This window comes from Phyllobates terribilis, unplaced genomic scaffold (assembly GCF_046119375.1).
Source record: "Phyllobates terribilis strain yellow unplaced genomic scaffold, ASM4611937v1 Scaffold_192__1_contigs__length_3615891, whole genome shotgun sequence".
In the NCBI taxonomy this organism is placed as follows: Eukaryota; Metazoa; Chordata; class Amphibia; order Anura; family Dendrobatidae; genus Phyllobates; species Phyllobates terribilis.
The window spans coordinates 1,677,385-1,698,647 of NW_027362952.1; positions in this window are offsets into that span (position 1 = coordinate 1,677,385).

Consider the following 21,263-nt stretch of genomic DNA (forward strand, 5'->3'; position numbering starts at 1 on the left):
AATAATGGGTCCCACAAAGTCATCCATACAGAATAACGTGCCCCAGATAGCTCTCCATACAGAATAATGGGCCCCACATAGTCCGGCACACAGTATAATGGGCACCACATAGTACTCCATACAGTATAATGGGCACCACATAGTCCTCCATACGAAATAATGGGCCCCACATAGTCCTCCATACAGAATAATGGACCCCACATATTCCACCATACAGAATAATAGGCCCCACATAGTCCTCCATACAGAATAATGGCCCCACATAGTCCTCCATACAATATAATGGCCCCACATAGTCCTCCATAAGGAATAATGGCCCCACATAGTCCTCCTTATGGAATAATGGCCCCACATAGTGCTCCATACAGAATAATGGCCCCACACAGTCCTCCACACAGTATAATGGCCCCACATAGTCCTCCATACAGGATAATTGACCCCACATAATCCTCCATACAGAATAATGGGCCCCACATAGTCCTCCATACAGAATAATGGGCCCCACATAGTCCTCCATAGAGATTAATGGGCCCCACATAGTCCTCCATACAGTATTATGGGCCCCACATAGTCCACCGTAGAGTATAAAGGGCCCCACATAGTCCTTCATAGAGAATAATAGGTCCCACATAGTCCTCCATACAGTATTATGGGCCCACATAGTCCTCCATAAAGTATTATGGGCCCCACAAAGTCCTCCATAGAGAATCATAGGCCCCACATAGTCCTCCATACAGTATAATGGGCCCCACATAGTCCTCCATACAGAATAATGGGCCCCATATAGTCCTCCATACAGAAAAATGGGTCCCACATATTCCACCATACAGAATAATAGGCCTAACATAGTCCTCCATACAGAATAATGGCCCCACATAGTCCTCCATACAATATAATGGCCCCACATAGTCCTCCATAAAGAATAATGGCCCCACATAGTCCTCCATACAGAATAGTCATTTCTCCATTATATTGCTGTATTATGTCTGTAGGATTAATATCCTCTAATACATTTTATTTCCTCATCATTTTATCGCTATTTTAGAAACAACTGAGCTGTTGGATCCTGACAGTGTAATCTTAGAGATCCCGGAGATCCAAGAACCTGCCGGTGTAAGTATTATAGAGGTAGATGTCTGTGTATCACCAGATCACGGGGTGTGAATGACCCGTCCAGTATTATCCCCCATATAACCAGGGGGCGCCTCTATTATTAGAGGAGATGACACTATTGCATTAGATAATAGCGTTTATATTATAGGGAATCCGTCAGCAGGTTTCTGCTCACCTATCGGATCAGTGACATCAGCTGGGACATAATATAGGGGGAGACGTTTCTGCATCTGGAGATTTTCTCCAGCAGCTTCTAGATCTTAATATCATTTCTTCTTCTTCTTCTTTTCTAGGACTTGATGGAATCATTGATCCCGGCGAGAAAGCCGCGTATGAGCGACTACGAAACATCTAAGCTGATCAGCAGCGGATCTTTTGGGTGAGATTTCAGTTAGCATAAGCCACATTTCTCAGGGTTCCCTATGATAATGCTTCATCCTCTGTGCTTTGCCATTCAGTGTTATCATAGGGACATGATCTGAGGTGAAAGGTGATAACGTGACCTGGGTGAGGGTCCGGCAGACGTGGCATTGTGCAGACTTCCCATAGGTGATAATGTGACCTGGGTGAGGGTCTGGCAGACCTAGCATTGTGCAGACCTCCCACAGGTGATAATGTGACCTGAGTGAGGGTCCGGCAGACGTGGCATTGTGTAGACCCTCCCATAGATGATCTATGTAGTATTATTTAATGTATTTCTAGATGTGGATTTCTAGTAATGGTCGGACTTCTGGTATTAAACATTAGTACAGAAGATCATATAATGACTTCTATAGAAGGACTGTTAATAAGGATTCACTATAAACCATGGTTTCTTCTTCTCTCCAGGTCTGTCCACTTAGTTCACCATAAAGACTCACAGAAGATCTTCGCTATGAAGAAAATTGCCAAGCGGGACCTGGATACTCCAAAACATGTGGAAGGGGCCTATCTGGAGAGGGACATCCTGACATTCGCTGACTCTCCCTTTGTGACCTCCATGCTCTGCTCCTTCCCTACTAGATCTCACCTGTGTATGGTCATGGAGTATGTAGGAGGTAGGACATGTACATGTATTATATTCAGCCCATGTCTGCTGACATCTTATCACCGCTCATATCATTAGGACTTGTCCCCGTGGACGGTTACATCCCCGCACAGCATTTACTATAGATATTATGGAAAGTCATTGATGTGTGTGATCTCCCTGTATGTCCGCACTGAGCACGTCAGTATCGCCAGCTGTAGACGAGATGAGACATCACTTTATTAGTGACATGGACGACATCTCACCATGACCTCAGACTAATATTCTGTGCTCTATACATTATATCTGTATATATTCTCTCCTGCCCCAATGTCTCCGCTCACTTCTCATGATCCATCATGGTGATCTGCTGCATAAACCCCTCACCGCTCATATTTCCTTTCTTCTATAGGTGGAGACTGTGGGACCCTCCTAAGCACCAGGGGTCCTTTATCTGTCCCCTTGGCCCGCCTGTACTTTGCAGAAGCGATACTTGCTGTGGAATACCTGCACAGCTATGGTGTGTTGCATAGAGACCTGAAGCCAGAGAAGTGCCCCCTATAGTTTAATAAAGGGGGGAAAGTTATCATTTATTACCACACAGCCCGTGAGCCTAAAACCATCTTCTCTTTCACAGCCTCCTGATTACACCGGCTGGACACATTAAAGTCGCCGATTTTGGGATTTCAAAAGTTGGTGTCATGATACCAGAAACCAACACCCACAAGGAATCATTGGAGGACATCGCCAGAGAGTTCCAGGACCATGAGGTTGGCATCACTTACAGGAACTTAGATGGTTCTTTACAAATCTCATCACACTATTGTCTCTTCTCTATGTTCTTCATTTCTAGAGAACTTTTCAACTGATATTTTATCTTCTGTCATTGAGTTTTTATGTCGAGAACTTGTCATAATAATAATTTCATCAATTCTCATTTTTACCTTCTGTTGGTTTCCAGGACTGTGGCACCCCGCTTTACATGGCCCCAGAAATCATTCTGAAGAAAGGCTATGGAAGACCTGCCGACTGGTGGTCAATGGGAATCATCCTGCATGAGTTTCTGGTGGGATATGTACCATTTCATGGGGATTCCCTATCTGAGCTCTATAAAAATATTGTCACTGGTAAGTAGAATAATCCGATCATTGCTTTGACTGGTTACATGAATTTAGTTATTTCCTCTACTTTATCTTACAGTCCAAAACAGAGGTTTTATTTTCTGTAATTTTCTATATAACAGGAGACATAATTTGGGATTGGGATCGCGCTCCTCCCCCCGATGCTCAGGACCTTATTAATGACCTGCTCAGAACAAATCCTGCACAAAGACTTGGGACAGGTAACTGATATACTTTATTAGTATTAATATTCACTTTTTACAACGAGGACTCTTCGCTCCTGTCCATGAGGATCAGCACTTCTCTATCTGCTTGCCTATTTCTAGTTCTCCATAATATAACTTTCAGTTTGTTTCCTTCGGTTTTGTCATTACTTAAGATTAAGAAATACTGTTCAGATATGGAGCAGCCTCTAACAATGTCCGCATCACTTTTGTTTTTCTTTTTCCAGGAGGAGCATTTGAGATCAAGAGTTATCCATTCCTGAGTGACTTAGAATTTGAAAACCTTCTAAGTCAGAAGCCGGAGTACATTCCTCGGCTTGTTTCAGATGAGGACACCAGCTTATTTATCAGTAAGTAGAAGACGTCATCTAGACTAAGCGGCTGTTTGTCTCGTCTTCAATAATATGTGACATTCGGTTCCCATTAATAGTAGTGATAAATGGTGACTGTGTTATACTGACAACCGCCAATAACACTTCATTACCTATGTCTTGTAGATCACGCTGATACAAACAAGCCTATTGTCTCAGAGGAGGAGGACACAAGTGAGGATAATGAGAGCCTTTTCTTCCAAAATTTTACAACATCCTCTAAAAGGCTTTCTAAAGTAAGTGATCAATAAATCCAGAATACATAAAAAAACCTCTAAAAGTAAAAAATTGAATTTCAAATCTTATTTTTGTCCTTTTTTAGCTCTGTACCACCGCTATCAAGTTTCCTCCAGAGTGTACCCCGGCATCCAGCAGAAACATCTCAGAAATGTGAGTAGATTATGGGGTCATTATTGGGAGCTCCAGGCTAATATATGTGCACAATACCAAATATAGGACATAAATACCATAATATTGAATGCAGCATCCACCGCCCCATGATCAGTGGTCATTGGCTATTGGCTTCAGAATCCGCTGGAGATAACAACCCATAATTGCTGCCGGTCAGGCATTGTTAGTTTTGCCCACACTGCAGGAGATATGTAGTATTACATGCCGGCCATTGTTGCTAGTTGTTTCCATAGAAGGTCGTTTTGAGCAGGAGACTTCCCCACTATGACTTTCATATGTCCTATTAAGCCTTATAGTTGGGGTTCTTCTAGTGAGACAATCCCATTTATACTGAATTTACTTGTGATTTACACGTTTTTCTTCTTCCTAACAGGCAGAAAGGATCTTTTCCTGAATCTGCTAGAGACGATGCTATAACCAGCTTGCCGTCCTCGTCCCCATTGTCAGGTATGTACATGTCTATAGCACAAACAATGTGAATGTTGTCATCAAGGGTGAAATATTTCCACATGGTTTTTCTTTAATGGGTCTCCTATGTTATCCATGTTTCAAGGAACCCAATTACTTTGCCCATGGGCCCATACTGTGTCTCCATTTCTGTAATTTTGTACAGTATTATCATGGATTCTGTGATACATTGTTGCATCCAGTAACCTCCGCCATCATAATGAGATATCGTCTCCTATAGTAGAATATCGCTCATTAGGGATGCACCATATGGCGGCACACAGGGCGTTCACTGCTCCATATTAGTGACACATCTAATGCCCCTCATATGAGGTCATGTCCGGTATATAGGACTTATTCTGCCCTATTGTGTAATACCAGATTGTCAGGACTATAGGGGACAGGACTAGAACAATCTATGTACTATATACAGGAGCGATACAAAGCAGATCCCATAACAATATGTCCTTAGTGAGTTGTTGTTTTTTCTTCTTTCTGATCAGAATTTCCAGCTGACAACGAAAAATCAGAAAATGGGAAAAAGGGGAAAAAGAGACGAGGTAAGTGTGAGAGTCATCTCCATGTTGTGTGATGTCGTCAGTGAGAATAATTCATGTGGAGCAGATGTCATCTGTCGGAGATGGGATTGTCACATGTATGATGGCTGACGATGATCCCTGACCTCTGTGTGATGAGATTCCTCTGCGTCCGGCCACAGTGACCGCACAGTAGTATCATGTCATATGGAGTCCCATCACTTACATTATATTTCCTTCTCTTCTCATAGGTTCCATCTTCCGCCGGATCTTATCATCCTGCCGGCGTGGATTATCCAGGGCTGCTCGCGTATTTGCGTGTTGTCACCGTTCCCCTAGAGACATCTAAAAGACGGTAAACCTCCGCATCCAGCGCCCTGAAGTCCAGCAGATCCACCATCACTGCTGGAGCTGTACAGAAGGACCTTCACCATCTACCGGTGGCCTTCTGACTGTTACATCTCTGCCCGGACAATCTCAGTATCACCTCTGTCACCAGGCTCCGCGGTATTCATACTGCTCGCAGACGTGGCGGTTACTGATCACCTGGTATCTGACCCCGGCTGTCCTCCTGACTATGAGTTTGCCTACTGATTCTGTTCCTGGTTTTGTCCCTCCCTTCTATCCTAATATTAATAAAAAAAAAATACAATTATTATTACTGAGATCTTGGTTCATCCATCAAACTTTACTCTGCATTTTGTTAACTGATAAAAATAATTTATTGACACTTCTGCTTTTAAAAGGATATATAGAGAATGATTATAATATATATACAGTATGCTGATTATATATACATGGTGACAAAGTCACTGGCAAAGTGCTGGAGGGGAGGTATGTTTCACTGAGGCTATTAGCTTCAGTGATTTGAAGCCCATAAGTTTTACACCAGCATACTATGTGTTGAGAGGGATTAATCGGCCATTTTAAGGGCTGGGTTTTTGTGAACGACCATAGAACGGGTTGGGAGGTCATTCACCATATCTCCACCCCAGGGTGGGGACTAGGATGTATATAGTCGGCCTTCTAAGGCATTCAGTGTTCAGTAGGGCTGTAGAGAGGAACTCCAGCGCTTTGTGTCATGAGAAGGAAAAGCTGAACTAGTGGATGGTTGTTCTCCTGAGCGGGCAGATCCCCACAGCAACACGGCTGTATGTTATGTTTTATTTTTCCTTAGGTCAGAAAGCACGTATTTATTTTTGCTAACTCCTCACTGGCTTATGCAGCATCTACAAATAAACCAGTGAGAGACTTAAGGAGACGGCGCTCCGGTGGCTACTTCTGTGTGCAACTGAGTGGGCCGATCTACCATAGTATATATAAGGCGGCATGCGTGTCTTTGTCTGAAGATTCGATAAACTGCGCATGCGTGATGCGCAGCCTGGCTCCAGAGAGAAGCAGGCATCCAGCCGTTACAGGTAAGAGGAGGTGTATGGCGCCGGAGATCGCGGGATGCGTAGACACTGAACGCATACCGCGATCTCCGGCGCCATACTTACATACTTACCTGACCGGGAGGAGCGTTGCTGCGGCGCCTCTCTTCGCTGGAGACCGGGGGCGGAGTGAAGGCGTCAGATCGACGCATGCGCATTGCGCTATCCGGTGTCATTTTACTGAAGACACATTTACAGTGTGTCTTCAGCAAAATGGCGCCGGACAGTGCGGTGCTCCAGCGCCGCACTCCTCCCCCGGCCTCTGGCAGAAGAGGACGCAGCAGCGCTGGAGTACAGAGAAGAAAGGTGAGTATAACTGTTTTTTTTTTTGTGTATGTGTGTACAGTGTGAAAGGGATGAGGGGGCCACACATAACAGGATTGTGGGGTGAGGGGACCATGCATATATCAGGACTGGGGGGTGAGGGGTACCATGCATATATCAGGACTGGGGGGTGAGGGGTACCACACATACCAGGATTGGGGGGTGAGGGGTACCACACATACCAGGATTGGGGGTGAGGGGTACCACACATACCAGGATTGGGGGTGAGGGGTAACACACATACCAAGATTGGGGGTGAGGGGTAACACACATACCAAGATTGGGGGTGAGGGGTACCACACATACCAGGATTGTGGGGTGAGGGGTACCACGCATACCAGGATTGGGGGGTGAGGGATAACACACATACCACGATTGGGGGTGAGGGGTACCATGCATACCAGCATTGGGCGGTGAGGGGTGCCACACATACCAGGATTGGGGGGTGAGGAGTGCCACACATACCAGGATTGGGCGGTGAGGGGTACCACGCATACCAGGATTTGGGGGGTGAGGGGTGCCACGCATACCAGGATTGCGGGGGTGAGGGTTGCCACGCATACCAGGATTGGGTGGTGAGGGGTAACACGCATACCAGGATTGGGGGGTGAGGGGACCATGCATACCAGGATTGGGGATGAGGGGTGCCACGCATACCGGGATTGGGGATGAGGGGTGCCACACATACAAGGATTGAGGATGAGGGGTGCCACGCATGCCGGGATTGGGGATGAGGGATGCCACGCATGCCAGGATTGGGGATGAGGGGTGCCACGCATGCCGGGATTGGGGATGAGGGGTGCCACGCATGCCGGGATTGGGGATGAGGAGTGCCACACATTCCGGGATTGGGGATGAGGGGTGCCACGCATACCGGGATTGGGGATGAGGGATGGAGTGCCATGCATACCGGGATGAGGGATGGGGTACCATGCATACCAGGATGAGGGATACCATACACACCAGGATAGTGATGAGGGGTACCATACATACCAGGATAGAGATGAGGGGTACCATACATACCAGGATAGGGATGAGGGGTACCATACATACCAGGATAGGGATGAGGGGTGCCACACATACCAGGATAGGGATGAGGGGTGCCACGTATACCAGGATTGGAGGTGAGGGGTGCCACGCATACCAGGATTGGGGGTGAGGGGTGCCACGCATACCAGGATTGGGGGTGAGGGGTACCACGCATACCAGGATTGGATGGTGGGGACAGGATGGGGGCAGCACAAATACAAGGAGGGGGGCAGCACATACCAGCATGGGAGACCATATACCAATAAAAATGCTCGCCACCCGGGCGTAGAACGGGTTCAATAGCTAGTATTATATATATGCTGAATGCATATACCGTATTTTTCGGACTATAAGACGCACCGGACCATAAGACGTACCTAGGTTTTAGAGGAGGAAAATAGAAAAAATATGTAAGCAAAAAATGTGGTCATTATGCCCTGTTAAGGGGGAGGGGGTCTGCTGCTTACACTGTTATAGGGGTAATGTCCCCCAATTCTGTTAATATCCCCCATCCTGGTATATTTATATATACACTGCTCAAAAAAATAAAGGGAACACTGAAATAACACATCCTAGATCTGAATGAATGAAATATTCTCATTGAATACTGTGTTCTGTACAAAGCTGAATGTGCTGAAAACAAAATCACACAAAACTCATCAATGGAAATCACATTTATTAACCAATGGAGGCCTGGATTTGGAGTCACCCCCAAAATTAAAGTGGAAAAACACACTACAGGCTCATTCAACTTTGATGTAATGTCCTTAAAACAAGTCAAAATGAGTCTCAGTATTGTGTGTGGCCTCCACGTGCCTGTATGACCTCCCTACAATGCCTGGGCATGCTCCTGATGAGGTTGCGGATGGTCTCCTGTGGGATCTCCTCCCAGACCTGGACTAAAGCATCCGCCAACTCCTGGACAGTCTGTGGTGCAACGTGACGTTGGTGGATGGAGCGAGACATGATATCCCAGATGTGCTCAATCGGATTCAGGTCTGGGGAACGGGCGGGCCAGTCCATAACCTCAATGCCTTCATCTTGCAGGAACTGCTGACACACTCCAGCCACATGAGGTCTGGCATTGTCCTGCATTAGGAGGAACCCAGGGCCAACCGCACCAGCACATGGTCTCACAAGGGGTCTGAGGATCTCATCTCGGTACCTAATGGCAGTCAGGCTACCTCTGGCGAGCACGTGGAGGGCTGTGCGGCCCTCCAAAGAAATGCCACCCCACACCATTACTGACCCACTGCCAAACCGGTCATGCTGAAGGATGTTGCAGGCAGCAGATCGCTCTCCACGGCGTCTCCAGACTCTGTCACGTCTGTCACATGTGCTCAGTGTGAACCGGCTTTCATCTGTGAAGAGCACAGGGTGCCATTGGCGACTTTGCCAATCCTGGTGTTCTGTGGCAAATGCAAAGCGTCCTGCACGGTGTTGGGCTGTGAGCACAACCCCCATCTGTGGACGTCGGGCCCTCATACCACCGTTATGGAGTGGGTTTCTAACCGTTTGTGCAGACACATCCACATTTGTGGTCAGCTGGAGGTCATTTTTCAGGGCTCTGGCAGTGCTCCTCCTGTTCCTCCTTGCACAAAGGCGGAGGTAGCGGTCCTGCTGCTGGGTTGTTGCCCTCCTACGGCCCCCTCCACGTCTCCTGGTGTACTGGCCTGTCTCCTGGTAGCGCCTCCAGCCTCTGGACACTACGCTGACAGACACAGCAAACCTTCTTTCCACAGCACGCATTGATGTGCCATCCTGGAAGAGCTGCACTACTTGAGCAACTTCTGTGGGTTGTAGAGTCCATCTCAAGCTACCACTAGTGTGAAAGCACAACCAACATTCAAAAGTGACCAAAACATCAGCCAGAAAGCATTGGTACTGAGATGTGGTCTGTGGTCCCAACCTGCAGAACCACTCCTTTATTGAGAGTGTTTTGATAATTGCCAATAATTTCCATCTATTGTCTATTCCATTTGCACAGCAGCATGTGAAATTGATTGTCAATCAGTGTTGCTTCCTAAGTGGACAGTTTGATTTCACAGAAGTTTGATTTACTTGGAGTTATATTCTGTTGTTTAAGTGTTCCCTTTATTTTTTTGAATAGTGTATATATATATATATATATATATATACACTGTGGCTCTGGGTGTTGGGGGGAACGGCAGTGGCGGAGGAGAGGGGCACAGAAGGCAGCAGCCACCTGCTGCAGCCTTTACCTGAACGGGATTCGGGCATATGATCTGACGTGGCCATAGACTATAATGGTCCAGACAGAGTGAATGTGCCCTCTGTCGTGCATCAGGTGTGTACGCCTACTGGAGGCGCAGTCTACTAAGCCTATGGCCTCGTCAGTGCACACTACCGAATCCAGTTTTGTGGGGGAGTTCGGACCAAAGCCCCGACTGGTCCATGTGAAACTCCGTAAGGAAGAATGATGAGATACATACCTGCATAGACAGAGTATGAGAGTGATGAATGGATGGATAGATGGGGGCATTTTTGTCAGGTTTACACAGTGGCTGTTGGGCAGGAAAGAAATCACTTTGTGCAAACGTTGTCCTTATAGCCATGATTCCTTTTTCAGACCCCACCGCTCCACAATTTTACCACGGCCACTGATTTTACCTCGGCTCCCAGGAGGCTTCAGCCGCGCTCAACAGATTCGTCAACTTTCACAGAAGTCCAGTAGGTTCTGCCCTATTTCTGGAAACCTCCATATGGCAAATATGGATGAGACAGACGGATGATTAGATGGATGTCTGAGAAGAGGGCGCCCTGATAATGAGCATATATTACAAAGCCAGAACAAAAACAACAGGGGTCCCGGACCCTGGCCGTGTAGACTGATAACTGGTGTACTGCACTTACAGGGGGACATTGTCATAGGGGCCACACCAGGCAGGGACCCGATATTACAGGGTGGCAGGAGGGCGACTATTGCAAACAACATAATTAGAGCTATGGGCCCTTATGTGCAGAGTATTCAGGGGCCCCATTATGCAATGCAGGCGGGATACAGAGTCCCAGCAGAGCTTATATATCAGGTGTAAGGGCCACATAGTAATGGTATCAGGGGCCCCAGCAGCCGCCTGTACTCAGCTCCTATATATCAGGTGTAAGGGCCACATAGTAATGGTATCAGGGGCCCCAGCAGCCGCCTGTACTCAGCTCCTATATATCAGGTGTAAGGGCCACATAGTAATAGTATCAGGGGCCCCAGCAGCTGCCTGTACTCAGCCCTTATATATCAGGTGTAAGGGCCACACAGTAATGGTATCAGGGGCCCCAGCAGCCGCCTGTACTCAGCCCTTATATATCAGGTGTAAGGGCCACATAGCAATGGTATCAGGGGCCCCAGCAGCCGCCTGTACTCAGCCCTTATATATCAGGTGTAAGGGCCACATAGCAATGGTATCAGGGGCCCCAGCAGCCGCCTGTACTCAGCCCTTATATATCAGGTGTAAGGGCCACATAGTAATGGTATCAGGGGCCCCAGCAGCCGCCTGTACTCAGCTCCTATATATCAGGTGTAAGGGCCACATAGTAATGGTATCAGGGGCCCCGGCAGCTGCCTGTACTCAGCTCCTATACAGTGGTGGCCAAAAGTATTGGCACCCCTGCAATTCTGTCAGATAATACTCAGTTTCTTCCTGAAAATGATTGCAATCACAAATTCTTTGGTCTTATTATCTTCATTTAATTTGTCTTCAATGAAAAAACACAAAAAGAATTGTCCTAAAGCCAAATTGGATACAATTGGCAATAACTAAATCACACTTGCAGCCAGTTAACATGGATTATGTTATGATCTGCAACATAAACTAAGGAAAGAAAGGGAAAAGCTGTCCCTACAGTAAGACTAAGCTGAATCCCTACGATGTAGCGGGCAGCCTGTTCCTTGTGAACAGACCCGCCTTCGTCCTCGGCTAGTCTGAACAGAGACCTATAGAATAAAGGGAGGGGTCCCTAAAAGAACTAAGGACTGTGACAAAAAATGGACACCTCCTAACAGAAGTTGTTGCAGAGCAAAAATACAAACTGAACAAAAAGTACTAGAGGTCCAGAGGACCAAGCAAACTAGACAGAGATAGGCACCGAAGCACCTGGCTAGAGAGACAGGCAAAAAACACTGAAGTCCAGCAAAGCCAGAAGGGCGGAGCTGGAATATATAGGCAGCTAGTCACGTGACCGCAAAACACAAGATAGCAAAAACTAACAGGAGGGTTCTAACAGAGTAAAGTTGACTCAGCCTCTGTCCTGTGTCCTTGTGTGTACCACATTGAGCATGGAGAAAAGAAAGAAGACAAAAGAGCTGTCTGAGGACTTGAGAAACCAAATTGTGAGGAAGCATGAGCAATCTCAAGGCTACAAGTCCATCCCCAAAGACCTGAATGTTCCTGTGTCTTCCGTGCGCAGTGTCATCAAGAAGTTTAAAGCCCATGGCACTGTGGCTAACCTATCTAGATGTGGACGGAAAAGAAAAATTGACAAGAGATTTCAACGCAAGATTGTGCGGATGGTGGATAAAGAACCTCGACTAACATCCAAAGAAGTTCAAGCTGCCCTGCAGTCCGAGGGTACAACAGTGTCAACCCGTACTATCCGTCGGCGTCTGAATGAAAAGGGACTGTATGGTAGGATACCCAGGAAGACCCCACTTCTTACCCCGAGACATAAAAAAGCCAGGCTGGAGTTTGCCAAAACTTACCTGAGAAAGCCTAAAACGTTTTGGAAGAATGTTCTCTGGTCAGATGAGACAAAAGTAGAGGTTTTTGGGAAAAAGCATCAACATAGAGTGTACAGGAAAAAAAAGAGGCATTCAAAGAAAAGAACATGGTCCCTACAGTCAAACATGGCGGAAGTTCCCTGATGTTTTGGGGTTGCTTTGCTGCCTCTGGCACTGGACTGCTTGACCGTATGCATGGCATTATGAAGTCTGAAGACTACCAACAAAGTTTGCAGCATAATGTAGGGCCCAGTGTGAGAAAGCTGGGTCTCCCTCAGAGGTCATGGGTCTTCCAGCAGGACAATGACCCAAAACACACTTCCAAAAGCACTATAAAATGGTTTGAGAGAAAGCACTGGAGACTTCTAAGGTGGCCAGCAATGAGTCCAGACCTGAATCCCATGGAACATCTGTGCAGAGATCTCAAAATGGCAGTTTGGAGAAGGCACCCTTCAAATATCAGGGACCTGGAGCAGTTTGCCAAAGAAGAATGGTCTACAATTCCAGCAGAGCATTGTAAGAAACTCATTGATGGTTACCGGAAGCGGTTGTTCGCAGTTATTTTGGCTAAAGGTTGTGCAGCCAAGTATTAGGCTGAAGGTGCCAATACTTTTGTCTGGCCCATTTTTGGAGTTTTGTGTGAAATGATCATTGATTTGATTTTTGTTTCATTCTCTTTTGTGTTTTTTCTTTGCAAGAAAATTAAATGAAGATAATAATACCAAAGAATTTGTGATTGCAATCATTTTCAGGAAGAAACTGAGTATTATCTGACAGAATTGCAGGGGTGCCAATACTTTTGGCCACCACTGTATATCAGGTGTAAGGGCCACATAGTAATGGTATCAGGGGCCCCAGCAGCCACCTGTACTCAGCTACTATATATGGCCACGGCCGAAAGTGTTGGCAATCTTAAAATTGTTCCAGAAAATGAAGTATTTCTCCCAGAAAATTATTGCAATTACACATGTTTTGTTATACACATGTTTAATATTCTTTGTGTGTATTGGAACAAAAGAAAAAAACAAACAAAAGGAAAAAAGGCAAATTGGACATCATTTCATACAAAACCCCAAAAATGGGCCGGACAAAATTGATAGCACCTTTCCAAAATTGTGGGTGAACAACTTTGTTTCAAGCATGTGATGCTCATTCAAACTAACCTGTGGCAAGTAACAGGTGTGGGCAATATGAAAATCACACCTGAAACCAGATAAAAAGTGGAGAAGTTGACTCAATCTTTGCATTGTGTCTGTGTGTGCCACACTAAGCATGGAGTACAGAAAGAGAAGAGAACTGTCTGAGTACTTGAGAACCAAAATTGTTGAAAAATATTACCAACGGATTTTGGGTCGCAATGTAGTGCCCAGTGTCAGAAAGCTGGGTTTGCGTCCTAGGTCATGGTTCTTCCAGGAGAATGACCCCAAACATACTTCAAGAAGCCCGCAGAAATGGATGGAAACATAGCGCTGGAGAGGTATGAAGTAGCAGCAACTATGAGAGACATGGAGCAGTTTACAAAAGAAGAGTGGTCAAAATTCCAGCTGAGAGGTGTAAGAAGCTTGTTGATGGTTATAGGAAGCGATTGATTGCAGTTATTTTATTCCAAAGGGTGAGCAACCAAATATTAAAGTTGAGGGTGCCAACAATTTTGTTCAGACCATTTTTGGGGCTGTGTGTGAAATTATGTCCAATTTGCCTTTTTTTCTGCTTTTTTGTGTTGTTGCAATACACACAAAGAAAATAAAGTGTGTATAGCAAAACATGTGTAACAGCAATAATTGGGAGAAATACTTCATTTTCTGAAACAATTTCAAGGGAGTGAACACTTTCGGCCATAACTGTATGTGTAATATATACATATATACATACATACACACACATACAGTTGAAACCAGAAGTTTCCATACACTATATAAAAAGACACATCTGCATGTTTTTCTCAATATCTGACATGAAATCAGAATAAACCTTTCCCGTTTTAGGTCAATTAGGATTACCATAATTTTGAAAATTTGCCAAATGCCAGAATAATGAGAGAGAGAGAGAATGTTTAAGTCATTTTTATTACTTACTGCAAAGTCAAAAGTTTACACACACTAAGATTACTATGCCTTTAAACAATTCTGGACTGCCCATATGATGATGTAATGTGTTTGGAAGCTTCTAATAGTTTTTTTTTCTGTAGTATCATGGGAAAGTCTAAAGAAATTAGCGAAGATATCAGGAAGAGAATTGTGGACTTGCACAAGTCTGGCTCATCCTTAGATACAATTTCAAGATACCTGACGGTGCCTCGGTCATCTGTACAAACAATTATACGCAAGTACAAACAAGATGGGAATGTACTGCCATCTTATCGCTCAGGAAGGAGACGGGTTCTGTGTCCCAGAGATGAACGTGCTTTGGTCCGACACGTGCATATCAACCCAAGGACAAAAGCAAGAGACCTTGTGAAGATGATGGCGGAAGCTGGTAAGATTGTGTCAATAACCACAGTGAAACGAGTACTGTATCAACATGGGCTGAAAGGCCACTCTGCCAGGAAGAAGCCATTACTCCAAAAGAAACATAAAAAAGCCAAATTAATGTTTGCAAATGCACACAGGAACAAAGACCTTAATTTTTGGAGACATGTCTGTGGTCTGATGAAACTAAAATTGAACTTTTTTGGCATAATGACCATCGATACGTTTGGAGGAAAAAGGGAGAAGCTTGGAAGCCTAAGAACACCATCCCAACTGTGAAACATGGGGGTGGCAGCATCATGATCTGGGGTTGATTTGCTGCAGGAGGGACTGGTTCACTTCACAAAATAGATGACACCATGAGAAAAGAAGATTATGTGGCAATACTGAAGCAACATCTCAAGACATCAGCCAGGAAGTTAAAGCTTGGGCGGAAATGGGTATTCCAAATGGACAATGACCCGAAGCATATTGACAAAATGGGAACAAAGTGGCTTAAGAATAACAAAGTCAATGTTTCGGCGTGGCTATCACAAAGCTCTGATTGCAATCCTATTGAAAATTTATGGGCACTCTTGCTGCGAGCAAGGCGACCTACAAACCTGGATCTGTTACCCCAGTTTTGTCAGGAGGAATGGGTCCAAATTCCGACCAACTATTGTGAGAAGTTTGTGGAAGGATATCCCAAAAGTTTGACCCAAGTCATTCAGTTTAAGGGTGATGGTACCAAATACTAATGAAATGTATGTAAACTTTTGACTTTATATATATCAAAAATTGATTCTGCTATAACCAGGACCCTGGTAGGATAAACAAAAACATGAACACTTCAAATAATATTAACAATATAATTTTATTAGAACATAAAATAACAATAATTAAAATACCAGGGGCCTCAAATGTGAGGGACAAACAAATGCTGTACCCTATATCTGCGCAGCAAGAGTAATAACCATATATTACCCCATTACTGAAATAATGTGACTATACAAATGCACTACAAAAGATTTCAATCTGAATAACCGCTCATGTGGCAAAAATAGAAAGAAAGAAATGCATATGCTATTATAACGGTCACTAGACTATCACTGATGAGTTTGAGATAAGCCTATAAAATGTAAAGCGGCAGTGCATATGATGATATAGAGTCGACTGTCCAGCAAAAAAGTGCAAAGTGCTTAGATAAAGATAACGTATTGTTTCCAGCCTCAAAGAAACTAATGCATATAGCAGTTAATAATGTTAGTATATCTATCAGGGGAGACTGGGTACATAAAAGAGGCTGGGTACGGTCCCATAGAATAACTATAGTGTAATAGTGGCACTGTCCACAAATAGACAAAACAGCTCAACACATCATGAGAAAGAAATACCTGGTTAGAATGGCAGCTTCTAGGCAGGGTAAGCACGCGTCCCTCCACCCCGACGCGCGTTTCATCAACACTTCCTCAGGGGTCGTGCCAGGGAGGGGAACGCCAGATGTTATATAGGGAGCCTAATCCAATCATGAACCGAGCCGGAGAGAAAAAATTGTGTCACCTGACTTTCCGGTATGTGTTCTGGCTGGTATACGGCGTGAGACATTCTGTGCCCGCCACAATACATGTGACTCTGCGGCTTCTGGCATTTGACCCGCAAGCCGGCAGTGCAGTCACGGACATGACGGCAGTGCGTGCTAGCAGGGTCTAAGAGCCAGAAACAGCCAAGGTCAGGGGGAGGCGCCCATAAATGCTAGCGCTCAGCAGCCATACACTCTAACCTGATCATACATAATACTAAGATGTGAATAGGCAGAAATTATGGGATTCTATTGTGTCGTGAACAAATATACACACTGATTAGTGATTAGAATAATGTTAAGACTTTGCAGTAAGTAATAAAAATGCCTTAAAACATTCTCTCTCTCTCATTATTCTGGCATTTGGAAAATATCAAAAATGATGGTAATCCTAATTGACCTAAAACGGGAAAGATTTATTCTGATTTCATGTCAGATATTGATAAAAACATGCAGATGTGTCTCTTTATATAGTGGATGGAAACTTCTGGTTTCATCTGTATATGTATTGATTTCATGGCTCTAATGATTTTTGGGGGAATTGCTCAAGTTTTTAATGTAAGCATCAAAAATTGTAAAAATTTTTTTACACTTTTATATTTTTTACATATTTCTATGTCGCCAACAAATTCTGCAAAGTTCAGTTTTTTTCTCATTAATAAAACTTGCATTTTTCTAATCATTTATTGTATCATAAAATATTACACACAATGCAGATTGTTCAACTTTGCCAAAATTTGACTTTTCCCATGTGTCCACCAGTCTTGACCAGCACCGGCAAAATTTTGAAGCCTTGCGGAGCTTCTTGGGGAGAAGCTTAACAGCGCCGCAGGTTTTTCCAGCTAATCCTTCACTAAAACAGGCGTGTAAAAGGCCAATCTTCATGAAATGGGACATAATCTTGTGTAACTGTCTGCCCAGAAACAATGTAGGGCTGACAATTATCTAATAGGTTTGAGGCCTTAAAGGGACTCTGTCAGCACAGAATGACTGTTCAAACCAAGCACAGGCACTCGATGCACTCTTGCTGCGGCCAAACATTTAAGTGCATCTTCTCATCTATTTCTATCCCTGTTACAAAATGGAGCGTCTGGTTGGATGCCCGACCACTGATCCATTCATTCTCAATGGAGCTGTTGGAAAAAGCAGAGCGCTCTGCAGCCCCAAAGGGCAAGAATGGAGGTCAGACTGAGCATGTGCACCGCTGCCCAATTCCAAAAGTGATAAAAGTGCCGCATTCTGCCCATCAGTGCCGCTCTAAGCTGTTGGACACCACCGATCACCTTGGATAGGTGATAAAGGGGTCGTCTGATGAAAAGAAGTTCTCTCGAATTATGTACGGAAGCATCGTTATAAAATACAGTTTTCTCTCATAAAATGTGAGATTTTAGTATTACGTTATACCAGGGATCGCCAATTTATTTTCCCGAGGAGCCCTCCACTGTTCTGGAGGGAAAAATCAACAGGCTGAAATCAATTCTGCTCAATATTAGAATTGATACATTCCGCTGACTCGCTGCTACATGTTACGATAGAGCTTATTGTATCGTCTATCCTTACTTGTAGTGACTCGCCCCCTGGGCCGTGGGGCTCTCGGAACCAGACAACAGGGCAATGCTGGGAGTAGTAGTGGCGACCCAGTCCCGTGGCTCAAGGTGGTCAGACCAAATGCTGTGGCAGTGTATTTGTAGGTTTTGAAAGTCCGACTACGCCACCTGTGGATTGCGGTCAGGGAGGACCGCCGCTGCGGGGCAGACCGCTGAGGCTGGTGTTGGGGGTGCAGCAGGGAATAGTACAACTCCCCACGGGAGGAGTGTAGCCTCAGAGCAATGTAATAGGATGCTGGGGGTGATGGTGCAGGCGCAGCAGTAATCACACAGAGTCCAATAATGCAGTCCAGGGTCTTTTACTGCAGATCTTATCACAGACCCACCAGGAGTACAGGGAGGAATGGACCTGGGTGTCTGAGGGCATTCGGGCGAGCTCCACTGGTCAGGGTGAGTGGGTAGGCCTACCGTTCTCTCTCTGCCCTTGCTGACTATCTCCCCCTTTAGTGGTATGATAGCCCACGTCCCTGAGCTGGCCGTGTACTACGCCTGTATGGCTTGCGACTCGGGCCCTAGGTACCTATAGCTTGTCTGTGCTGTACTGGTCCCTCTGTGTGGCGGAGCTTCCAGGCTTCTTAGGCCAAGGGACCTAAAATCCCTCGCAAGTAGATGATCTGCTGCAGGACTTGCAATTCTGACAGCCTCGGATCCCAGTGTCCGGTATGTTGTTCTCTCTCAGCCAGGACCAGCTCTCGTCGCCTCTGTCCCTGGCTTGCTGTTCCTCCTTAGCCTCCTGGACTCCTCAGCTGCCGCTGACCTGTCCCTCTCTTCTGGGAACCCTTCTGGATGCTTCAGAAGTGGGTCCTGGTCTCCCTAACCCTGCCCTCAGTACCAGCTTTTATAGGGGCAGCCTGCTCCCCCTACTGGCCTGGGACAGGAGGTGCTGCATGCTAATGGTCCATGACCAGAGAACCTCCCTCCTGCTCTCAGACACAGCCTTACAAGTTTGTGGCATCCAGGCCTGGGGTGACACAGTAGCAGCAAATCCACACCATATAATTCAGTGCTTTTTATAAATCATCTGCTCCCGTTATTCAATCATTGTACGATGATAAACAGCTCTTCACACACACATTATGATGCCCCCACAGTACATTCCCCCGACAAAGTATGATGTCCCCACAGTACATTCCACCACACACAGTATGATGTCCCCACAGCACATTCCCCCCCACACACAGTATGATGCCCCCACAGTACATTCCCCCCCACACACAGTATGATGTCCCCACAGTACATTCCCCCCCACACACAGTATGATGTCCTCACAGTACTTCCCCCCCCCACACACAGTATGATGGCCCCACAGTACATTCCTCCCCACACACAGTATGATGTCCCCACAGTACATTCCCTCACACACACAGTATGATGCCCCCACAGTACATTCCTCCACACACAGTATGATGTCTTCACAGTACATCCCCCCACACACAGTATGATGGCCCCACAGTACATTCCTCCCCACACACAGTATGATGCCCCCACAGTACATTCCCTCACACACACAGTATGATGTCCCCACAGTACATTCCTCCCCATAAAGTATGATGTCCCCACAATAGATTCCTCCACACACAGTATGATGTCCCCACAGTACATTCCCCCCACACACACACAGTATGATGCCCCCACAGTACATTCCCCCCACACACACAGTATGATGCCCCCACAGTACATTCCTCCCCACACACAGTATGATGCCCCCACAGTACATTCCCACACACACAGTATGATGCCCCCACAGTATATTCCCCCTCACACACAATATAATGCCCCTACACAGCATGATGTCCCCACAGTAAATTCTCACACACAGTATGATGCCCCCACAGTAAATTCCCCCACACTCAGTATGATGTCCAAACAGTACATCCCCCCCCACACAAAGTATGATGTCCCCACAGTACATTCCCCCCCACACACAGTGTGATGCTCCCACAGTACATTTCCCCCACACACAGTATGATGTCCCCACAGTACATTCCCCCACACACAGTATGATACCCCCACAGTACATTCCCCCCACACACAATATGATGTCCCCACAGTACATTCCCCCACACACAGTATGATGTCCCCACAGTACATTCCCCCCACAGACAGTATGATTCCCCACAGTACATTCCTCCCCACACACAGTATGATGCCCCCACAGTACATTCCCACACATACACAGTATGATGCCCCCACAGTACATTCCTCCAACACACTGTATAATTCCCCCACACACAGTATGATGCCCCCACAGTACATTCCTTCACACACAGTATGATGCCCCCACAGTACATTCCCCCCACACAGTATGATGTCCCCACAGTACATTTCCCCCCAACACAGTATGGTGTCCCCACAGTACATTCCCCCACACACACAGTATGATGTCCCCACAGTACATTCCCCCACACACACAGTATGATGTCCCCACAGTACATTCCCCCCACACAGTATGATGCCCCCACAGTACATTCCCCCACACACAGTATGATGTTCCCCTCTATGCCAGTCTTTTCACCGAGCTAAATACAACTCTCAGCAAAAAAAGTTGTGGACTGGCTCCGTACCGTCTCTGGCCATATTCACCTGTCCACGTGTTTGTGGTTAGGCAGTCCTTCCACTGGGGAGGGCACGGGTAATGTTGTGGGACCCATGCTTGTGGAAGGAGGAGACAATACCGGAAAAAATAATGGCGGCTGGGGACCGAGTATAGATACCCAGTCGCCGCCGCCATAAGGTTGTGGACAGCTTCCGCCTCCACGAGCTTAAAAAGCCATATTTCAAGTGCAAGCAGCTGCCCAGAAATCTGGCAGTTGAGTGTTGCGGCCTGTGGGTGGGTGGATGGCTGCATACTTGCACTTGCATTCCAAGTAACAGAAAACTAAG